Below are 11,504 nucleotides of genomic sequence, written 5' to 3' on the forward strand. Positions count from 1 at the left end.
TAATCAAATGAATGACTCAGATTAATTAAAAAATTGATAAGATTTAAATTTTACACTAAAATTTTCTAAAATGCCCACACACCGTTACTAATTCCGTTAAAATTTTAAGAATTGTCGTTAGTTCACCGTTAACTTACTCATTGATTTCAATAAAAAAAGGTCTTAGGTTCGAACCTCATCCCAATCAAAGTTGGCATAATTAGTACTCTATTTTACTCTTATTAAATTATATAAATAATAATTTAGTAGCTACAACAAAAAATTATAGATATGCATTTCTTTAATTTAGAATTATGTGTCCACAATGCCTTTATTCAAAAAAAAATTATTCATTATTAATAAATTAAATAAAAAATAATAATTGTATTAGTTATATTGTCTTTATTTTTCTACAATATAAAAATTCTTTATATTCAAATTTATTAATTGATTATATTCGGTACATTGTCCTTACAATGTCTTAATTCAGTAAAAAAATTATTCATTATCAATAAATTAATTAAGAGAAATATTTTCATTAGTTATATTGTCTTTATTTTTTTCAAATGTAAATATTTTTACATTCAAATTCATCAATTGATTATATTCACTATATTGTCTATTATCTTTTTTGTGCACTATTTTTCTAATTAAATATCAAAGTTATAATACAAAATAATGCTATATATTTATTTACCAAGTATTTTATTAATACCATGAAAAAATTAAAAAAATATATAATTAATAAAGCCAACCATATTAACTACTTGAGAGATTTTGTGACAAAGAGAGTATTCAAATCACACAACAAATTGAAGTGAGAAATACCTTGCAATGTCCTTGTTTGACAATCAGCAGTTAGCGGATTATATTAGCGGATTTGACTAACAAATTTATTTAATTATTAACATTGGGTAGAAAAAATGACCGCCAAATTATTAAATCAAATGAATGGTTCAAATTGTTCAGGTTTTGATTTTTTTAAAAGTTTTTCTAATTTATCCTTAATTATATGATTATCCATTTAACTTTTCCGTTAGATACCGTTAATTCAACGTTAGTCTAATTCTAATATTAACGTCTAATATAGAATTATAATTACACCATTAATCTAATTCTAATATTAAAGTCTTAATAGAACTTAACCACAAATCCTAATGTCGAAATCTCCTCAAACAATATTAGTATATATTTAATATTTTATGCCCTAATTTTTATTTGTTCTCCCTTATGTCCCGTATTTGGTTCCAACCATACCTATACAATTATTTTATTGACAATTATAACCAATCTTGACTATATTATCTTGCATTTGTAAACTTAGAATTACCTATTTAACCCGCACGGGCTTAGCTCAATGGTTTAGTGGGCAGTATTTGGGAGAAGAGACTAAGGTTTGAACCTCGGCGGCGGCAGTGCGTGAATTATGTCCAAAGTGGGCAGATTCCTTGTTCGCACCGGCATTTGGTCCTGTCTGCTGAACCATTGAGTCACCGTGATTTACAACTTCCCACAATGCTCTGTCGGGTCGGAGTGTGGGGGGGCCTTGGGGTTGGGGACTCAACCTTTTGGAGAAGAATTACATATTTAAATACGCAAATTCAACCTTCAATTATCTATGCATGAACAATTTCAATATAATCTTGCCTTAATATACTTTAAAGTACTTATTTTAAAAAAAAAACATTGGGCATTATCCCAATCGCGCAATGCGCGTAAAAAACTAGTAACAAAACAAAAACAAAGACAAAAAGAATTCTGCAACCAATTACAATTTTTAAAATAAGTTTTATTTATAAGTTATAATGTGTTAGGAATAAATTGTAATAGATTTTGATAAGCCATATTGTAATTTGTAGATCCCCAATTTTATTTTATTAGACTAGTCGAGTCTTAGACCAAGAAAGGGAAAAATAAATTTATTAGTTGAGGAAATGGATGAAGAAGATATCAAGTCAAAAAATCAAGAATTTGTCAAGAGAAAATGACAAACAGAAGAGGAAGATGTATGCGTATGAAATTTGAGAAAATCCCTCAAGAAATCCCGAAGAAGAAAGAACGTGACTTGAAGTTTGCATGAAGCTATCTTGAAGATCAAGCATCTATGGAAAGAAAGGAGTACACCAAGTGGAACAAGAAGATAACCAATAGGCTGTACGGATGAGATGGTAGAAGCTTGAAATATTATGTGTAAGGTCATAGGTTCAAATCTCACATCCCACATATTTTAAAGAAGCCAAGTTAAAATTCCATCTGATCAAGTAAGAGGCGATGGTTTGGCCGAAGGGATACAATTTGCAAGTCAATGGGATGAGATTTCCAATTTGACTATGGGATGAGATTTCAAGGGATGCAATTTGCAAAGTCAAAGGGAATGAGATTTCCAAATTGACTAAGGGATGAAGTTTACAAGTGAAGGGATGCAGTTTCTCAAATTGGTATCCCAAACGAATTGGAACCCCGAAATTGAAATAGGGATGCTGAGGAACAACAGTAGATTCGATATTTCATTAGAATTCTATTGAATTAGATGAACTGAGATTGATTTCTATTGACAATAGAAAAAAATATCATAAATAGATCATATAATAATAGAAATCATAGAATCAAATTTACCTTTACCAAATTTCACTATTCAAAGTTCAATTTTTAGAAATCTTAGAAATCTAATTACTTATATGAACAAATATCGAATTTCACTATTCAAAGTTCAATTTTTAGAAATCTTAGAAATCTAATTACTTATATGTGACTTATATGAACAAATATTGAATTTCACGATATTTTTCACAACACTATTGAAATATAGGAAGAATTGAAGTTCTCAAATTGGTATCCCAAACAAATTGGAACCCCGAAATTGAAATAGGGATGCAATATCCCAAACAAATTGGAACCCCGAAATTGAAATAGGGATGCAATTTCATCAGAAGAATTGAAGTTCTCAAATTGGTATCCCAAACAAATTGGAACCCCGAAATTGAAATAGGGATGCAATTTCATCAGAAGAATTGAAATTCAAAAGTTCAAATTGGTACAGGGTGCAAGGGATGAGATTGCAATTCCAAATCAAGTAAGGGATGAGAATTCAATTGACAAATCTAGCAAGGGATAGAGATTTCATTTCCCAAAATAGAAAGGGATGAAGTTTCACAAGGGAGATTGCAATTCCAAATCAAGTAAGGGATGAGAATTCAATTGACAAATCTAGCAAGGGATAGAGATTTCATTTCCCAAAATAGAAAGGGATGAAGTTTCACAAGGGAAGAGATTTCCAAGTCAATTGAAGAGATGAAGTCTGGAAGCAGTATACAGACCCAGATACACGAAAAACAGAGGAAGATATTAGAAGAAGTTGCAGGAGCAAAAATACTAGTCTAACTAGTAAGGGATTATATTGGAGAATATATTTTGAAGATAAAAATCCCAAGAGGCGTGATCTACACCAGATGGAGATTCATGGGACGCCATTTTTGCTGAAACCTCAAGCTCAATTTGAAATATCTAACAAGATCTGCAACGTTATCTTATCTTCTGACAAAAGGCTATACAGCTAAGCAAAATTCGAAAATGAGACCGTTTCTTTCCAACGGACGGATTCTCATTACCAGCTATAAAAGGATGAAGATTGAAGCTTTGGAAAGCAGGGGTGAAAAAGAAGCAAGAGAAGAAAATAGCAAGAAGCAAGAATACAAAGCTAAACAGAGCATACAAAATTCAAAGAAAGCTTTCCATCTCAGGAGCTTAAATTGATATATCTTTTGTGAGATAAACACTCAGAGTGATACAGAGCTTAGAAAAGAAATATCCAAGAGTGTTAAAATCTTCATCAACTTCAAGAGACTCAGCGCACCATTGAAGATCATCTACAGAGTCTCAAAGTTGGAAGCAAGGCAAAACTTGTTTTGGAGCAAAACAAGGGAAAGGAGGAAAGTAACACGGAGTTGTGAAATCCTGGATTGTCACACGGAGCTGTGAGATCCGAAGCAGCAGTGTCGGGAAGACATTGGGCGTGATTGGTGTGGGCTTGGTGATCAAAGCACCAGATCACGGAAGATACGTTTCTACCGGATCGTAGAAGACGGGGGGAAAGTAGCACGGAGTTGTGAAATCCTGGGAAAGTAACGCGGCGACGTGAAACCCGAAGCAGCAGTGTTGGAGGCACTGGGCGTGATTAGTGTGGGCTTGGTGATCAAAGCACTAGATCACGGAATTCATTGTATCTTGGAACCAAGAAGTGGTGGATACAGTGAATTGGCTCTTTGAGAAGAGCAAGTGGAGTAGGAGGATTACATCACCTCGCGAACCACTATAAATTGCCTTGTGTTCTTTACTGCTTTCTTTACTTATTGCTCTTGCTTGCTTCTCACGTCAATAATCTTGACACGATCTACACACACACCGTATCGTTTATTTAATTCCGCTGTGCACCGGACTCTAACAATCTAGTTAAGAGTCTTGGTTTATCTCTGGCTTACCTTTTGTTATATTGTGCAAAAAGTTTGAAAGTCTATTCACCCCCCCCCCCCCCTCCCCCGGTTAGTAATAATAATATTATATGTTTATATTATATGCTTTAGAGTCTATGGCTGTAATATAGTCAAATAGTCATAGCCTTAATAATAGGAGAGTCTTCTGTTAACTCTCCTATAGGACTCTGTAGCTCTCTCTCTCTGTAACAGTTTTTTGGTTCATTCAATTGAATTGATTGTTCATCGTCTCATCCCCCCCCCCCCCCCCTTCTAGACTTTCACCTTACCTCTTTTGGGACCAACATAATGCCCATAGTATTTTATTATAATTTTAATCGATTATCAATTATGATCAAAATTAATAAATCAAATTATGAGTAACGATTTTTTTTGGGTGTAGTCAAATTTTCACCGTCAGACAATGACTAATCCGTTCGCTGAATTATAGGCAAATTTTTTTGGGTGGGATAACTCGATTATCAATTATTTTTCTAGTATAAATATAGTAAAACTCTTATATTAAAAAGTAACTTTTTCAATTAACAAGTGTTGGTGATAATGAACCAAAATCGATTTAATATCTCAAAAATAATATTTATATATACACACAAAAGTATATAAAATATTATTGGATATTTATCCGAAATATATATTTACACACAAATATATATAAAATGGACCCAAAGGTTATATATACATGTATATCTACGAAAAAGATATACCAATATATATCAACCAAAATTGGAACAAATAATCATCAGATTATAAGCCCAATCCACCAAATATATCAAAAAAAAAAAAAAGGAGAACGGATTTTTGCTTAAAAGCATAATCCAACAACAAGAAAGAAGGAGAAGGAAGAAAGAAATGTACGAGTTAGGCGATGTGCCTTTCTTTACTTAAAACCTTATTTGCTACCTCCCAAAAGTGATAGGAGCGTTGTGGTCTAGGCTTCCCAGGATAAAATGTACAACGGTTCGACGTTTGAGCACCCAAACGAACGAACCCGGCGAACAAGAGCACGGGCAAAACACAGCTTCAAGAATGGAGTAGGAGCAGAGTTTTGAGAAGAAAAGTAGAATTTCTTTATGTGTGTTCTTGTGTTGTTTCTCACTTTCTCTCTATCTCACACTTAAAAAATAAGTTGCTCCCACAACATGTTTATATAGGAGATTGGTACTAAATAGCATCATCATGACACATTAACCAACATAAATTCAATTTAATAATTGAATTATAACGTTTGAAACAGTCGTACTTATTATCGAAATAATACCAACGGTCACGAACTTAATATACGATTAATTCGTACATACCATAACGACTCATTTCAAAATATCTGAGTGACCGAGAAGTCCGTACAAACCCGAAAGTTTAACAAATTGGGACCGAAAACCACATCCGTGTGGTCCACAAGCACCAAAACGGTGCAGCACGAATCAATGCTTATAGCATTGACTCGTGCTCACCGAATCCACAACACAAAAGGAGTTCACAACTTAATTCACTAATGAAGTTTGGAACTTTCGTCCATGCATCATTTCACGAATGCCACTTCAAAAGCTAAATGACCTTTCGTCCATTCTTTCAATGCTTAATTACATTTGCAACTTTCGTCCATGCAATGCCACTTCAAAAGCTAATTGAACTTTCGTCCATTCTTTCAATGCTTAATTACATTTGCAACTTTCGTGCAGTGCAACGAAAGTTATTAGAATGCTAATTTTAATTTGCATCTAAACTTAAGTTGACTTATCTCAAATAGGTTCACTTTGAGAATCAATTTCTCATTCACCTATTATCCATTTTGAGCGTACATTATATCAAATTCTTTGTCTCACTACGAAGAACCCAATCCACATTGACCCGACCCAAATCGGAAGTGGATCCCACATATATTTGTACCACAAAATAATCACTCAAAATGCCATTTTAATGTTATTTTTCCAACAACAAGTAATACTTATGTTGATATAAGTAACACTAGTGTTTTTCCTGAAGTAACACTTTAATCTATAAGTAATACTCCGTACATTTTACTTGAAAGGCATTACATTTGTATTAAAAAATATTATATTTTCTCTTATAAGTAACTCTTCAATATCTATGTATTTTAATTTTCTTGAAAACTATTATATTTTGCTTGAAGGTGTTACTTATTAGCCAAAATGTAATACTTCATAATTGAATTCTTACTTAAAGTTGAGTTGTTACTTATCAAGTAAAGTTTAATAGTTTTGAATTAAAATTTAAAATATAATAATATTTAATATTTTGTATTCAAAATATAATACTTATGTATATAATTATACGCAAAGTAATATTTATATGCAATTGTGTATTACATGTATGTTTTAAAGTATTAAATGTATGGCTAAAAATATTAGTTATATCTGTAAATGTGTTATTTGATTATTCTGTTGTAGAAAATGAAGTTGACATAACTAGTTTACTTTAAGGCGTGAAAAGAAAAATACTTGATGAAACATATGAACTATATGTTAAATAATATAGTTGAGCTCTTGGATTTAATTAGTATTCATAAATCAACCATAATGATTTTGAGAGGTGTGATACTATTTTGGTTTTTAGAAAAAAGAGAAGTAATTGTTTATTCAATGCAAGTTCATATAGAAGCAAAATATAGAAATTTTAGTAAAAGAGAAAAAGGTCAAACTTTTAATTTCTAACAACTTGCTAACTGACATGAATTGGAACTTGACAATGTTTTGGCTTACAAGTTTAATTGCTTCTATTTGATATGATGTCATGGTCTGGTCCGTTTTCCCCTTATTGTCTACTTCAAAATAAACATTAATTATATACCAACTCAGTATTTTGATGTTACTTGATAGCTATTGGAGATGTGGTCATTTGAAATTATGGTTAAGCTCTCTAGTCTTCTTCCAAATCGAGAATTACAGACTTTCGTTCACAATCTACTTAGAACATTAAATGATGCATTCAATTTCTTGAACTGAAGTCTGAACACCATTTACAACAATGCATTTTTAACATGCAATTCACATCATCAACGGTTTGAACAATTTCATTGGGCTGGGGGAGGTCAATTACACACATATAGCTCCACTTAATGTTCATACGTAATATATGGGATTATGCTTACAATGCAACAACAACAACAACAATATACAAGTAGTTGAGTATGTGTCTTCCATGATGCCTATTTTGGCTTTTATCAAACTTCATTGATGGACTCTAAGATGTGCTTTTAGGTTTGTTTCTATAGAAGAAAGTTTCAATCATAGTATTTGGAACTTGCAACTCCTTACTAGGGGCGGAGTCAGGATTTGTTGGTGCGGGGTCGATCGAGCTAGTTTATTGTCACTCCCGACAGGATACAGTCACCACTGCTCGTAGCCGGTAGCTCGAGTTCACTGCGGTTGCCGTTGTGAGTCGTCCACTGAGGAAACCAAAGAGAGGATTTAGCTCGAGTTCATCGCGATTGTTGTGACTTGTGAAGATGATGAATCCATCTCCAATGAAGAATAATTCATAAAAAACATTCAAGGATTTAAAGAATAAAAAAGAAATGGAAAATTATCTTTATACTTGCAAGTAGAAAATTGAAGAGAATCCATTGTCTGGAATGTCTGCGTACTGTGTTTGCGTTTTTTGTTTGCAGATTAGGAATTTGGATGGTTTGTGTATTATACTTACCCTGGAAGCTTTCTTTTAAGGGGGGGAGGGGGGAAGAATATTTAGGTGATGGTCTGGGGGCCACACAATGACACAATACCTACTAAGCCTATTATAATACTAATAATTTTTTTTTTTGAGGGGGGCAAGCCCTAATACCCATGTTGTGCAGCCTGTGATGCTCTATACTAACACAAAAAAAAATTGTTTTTGGGAGTGGGGGGGGGGGGGGGGGGGGGGGGGGAAGGGGGTAAGGCCCCTCCTACTATAAGGTGGCTCCGCCACTGCTCCTTACCCTGGTAGATTAGAGAATCACACTCTCTTAGAGAAACCCATTGAGGGGATTTTGTTTTTCTTCAATTTTTTCAGGTAAAAAAGCTTAGGTGGCCGGAGGAGAGAAGGAGAGGAAAAACTCACCATGTCCTACAAATTCAAGTATTTTTATAGCTTTTGATGATCTTAAAAAAAATGTGGCTCATATCACGTTTGACACATATATGCGCCACGTGCAGGGGCGGAGCCACTATGGGAATAGTGGAGCAGTTTCCCCCTCAGCTCCCTACCCCTTTATATATGTATGTATGTATATACATATATATAGTATTAAATGTCATATAAAACATATATTTATGTTAATATTGCCAATAGTTTAAGTAGTTTAGTTGGTTAAATTTCAAATTTAATGTTAATATAAAAGGCTTATATCATAAGTTTAAATGTCATTAGCAACACTTTTTCTTATCCTATCTCATTTATTTTATCTCTTTCATTTCTTCACAAGATAAATTAAATATTTTTTAGTCTACTTTTTGTGAATCATTTAATTAACAAATTAAATGCTCTTTTAGTATATTTTTTATGAATCATTTAATTAATGTAGTATACAAGTTTATATTATACTTTATTGTATTCGAATTAATTTAGAAAACCGATTTAAGTAAAAGAAATTAAAATTAAAAAGTATTTCTGAATATAGTGTTATTCAAATTATTTTATCTAATTGATTATGTTTCATATTTTGTCATAAATATTTTTACATTTTCACTCCACTTAGGTATATTTTATACTCCGACCCTAACTATCATGTAATCTATTAAAAACATTTTATTGTAATTTATAATGTATTTTGTATTTTAACTTTATTATGTCGGTTTGATATTTTGTCATTGACATTTCTAACGTAATTTAATATTCGACCTCACTCAAATGATTTTCTGGATCCGCCCTTGGCCACGCGGGTGCATCACCTATGCTAACATGCTTTTTCCTTTTCTCTTTCCTTTCTTTCTCAATCCACCATCCTTGTTGGCTTGGCAAAAAAAAACTCAATGTGGACTTTTACCATTGAGCTTGCTCTTACTAGATCTTGGAGTTTGAGTGTATCCATACCCAAATAATCAAAGAGAGTAAAGAAAATTGACAAGCTACATTAGAGGGGAGAATAACATAAAAAGACAATTATAACCCTAAAAAAAGATTGAAATGGGAAAAACTAATCAAAGACCTTCGGGCATAAGATTTTAAATTTTGAAGGACTAATGGTGTTTAACTTGAAAGTTAAGGACCAAATGTGACAATATTACTATACTCAGAGCACCCCAACGTAACTGACATTAACTCAAGATTAAAAACACAGCACAATTATTGAAACACAATTTACAAATGATTTATTATCATAATATATACACAATCAGTTACTATACAAAATTATTACAAATAATTATTATCTCACTGTCATGCACGACTTAACACTCATATAAAATGAAAATTGTCATAAGACAAGTTTTATTTGGTGCGCATCATCAAATAGTGATAGTAGAATTTCCTCATCACTCAAAGTGAAAATTCTTTAACTATCAAAGTTCTTATTATTTGTAATCGGAAGTGCATGTCATATGATGTACCATGCTTATATCTTGGATCAAAGTTCAAGTAGTAAAATGAGCGCAGCTCTTAATTTTTTTTTTTTTTAATACATTACAAGTTTATTTTTAGTGTATTACAGAGTATAATTAAATTTAATTTACAATATACTAAAAATATAATTTAATGGTAAAGTAGAGTTGGGCACTCTTGCCCAAATTTTTTAATGACTTGGGCCGCATAGAACATAACCCTATAAATAAAGGTGTTAGTGAATAGAGCTTTCAGTAATTTTTTTTTTTTTTTTTTTCGGTAGACATTCATTTATGTTTGTTTATTAAGGTAAACAAACATAAATGAACAAATTTTAGAACTCGATTCATAAACGAACAAAGTTTGAACTATTGTAGGCTCAGCTTATTTGTTAAGAGCTCGTGAACATTTGTGTCCTTTAAAAATGTTTAAGAACAAGCTCGTCTACCGTTTGTTTAATAGTGTTTACGAGCATGTTCATGAACAAGCAATTAAGCGCGCATGCGCACACACACATATATATAGTTATTATGTTGTTCTTTTGGTTATTGTTTGTAAACATAGTTTTTTTTTTTTTTCATGAATGAATTATAATCATGAACATGTGCATGCATTTGGTTATTAAGCACCGATGAACATGAACGAACATGTTCATGAACATAGATTATTTTTTGTTCTGTTGTGTTGTTTGTTTGGTTATTGTTTGTAAACATAGGTTATTATTTTTTGTTCAGGAATGAATTGTGATAATAAACATGTATATGTGTTTAGTTAGAACTAATTTCACTTTTGGTCCTACGACTTTAGAGGTTCTATCATTTTTGGTGCACAACTTTAAATTTTTTCAATTTTGGTGTCTAACTTTGTTATTTTTATCAATTTTGGTCCTTTCGACCAAATTGACTGCGAAATATTGCCGGATTTTACATTTTAGTGGCAAAATCGTCATCCCAAGGAAAGATATTCAATATCTAAACAAAAGAAAAATCATGTTAAGAGAAATATAAGAGTTTGGCAACCGTCGATGCTATAAATCTCATAGATCTGTGTCTAGTTTTTGTCCGTCTTCCCAATTATTCTCATCGATCAAACACCTATAGATATGATTTTAGAGTGATTTTGTTTAGATATTGAAGATGTTTCCTTGGGATGACGATTTTACCCCTAAAAATATAAAATCCGACAATATTTCGTCGTCAATTTGGTTGAAAGGACCAAAATTGATAAAAACAACAAAGTTAGGCACCAAAATTGAAAATTTTTAAAGTTGTGCACCAAAAGTGATAGATCCTCTAAAGTCGTGGGACCAAAAGTGAAATTAATTCTGTTTAGTTATTAGACACGGATAAACTTCATTAACAAACACTAATAAACGTTTAACAAAAGAACATGAACATACTAATGTCTAGAAAGGAACATGAACATACTGAATAATTTTTAAAAATCTTAACTAACGAACACAAACACAAATACTTTAAAAATCTTAACAAACAAACA

This window comes from Ipomoea nil, unplaced genomic scaffold, assembly GCF_001879475.1.
Source record: "Ipomoea nil cultivar Tokyo-kokei standard unplaced genomic scaffold, Asagao_1.1 scaffold2280, whole genome shotgun sequence".
In the NCBI taxonomy this organism is placed as follows: Eukaryota; Viridiplantae; Streptophyta; class Magnoliopsida; order Solanales; family Convolvulaceae; genus Ipomoea; species Ipomoea nil.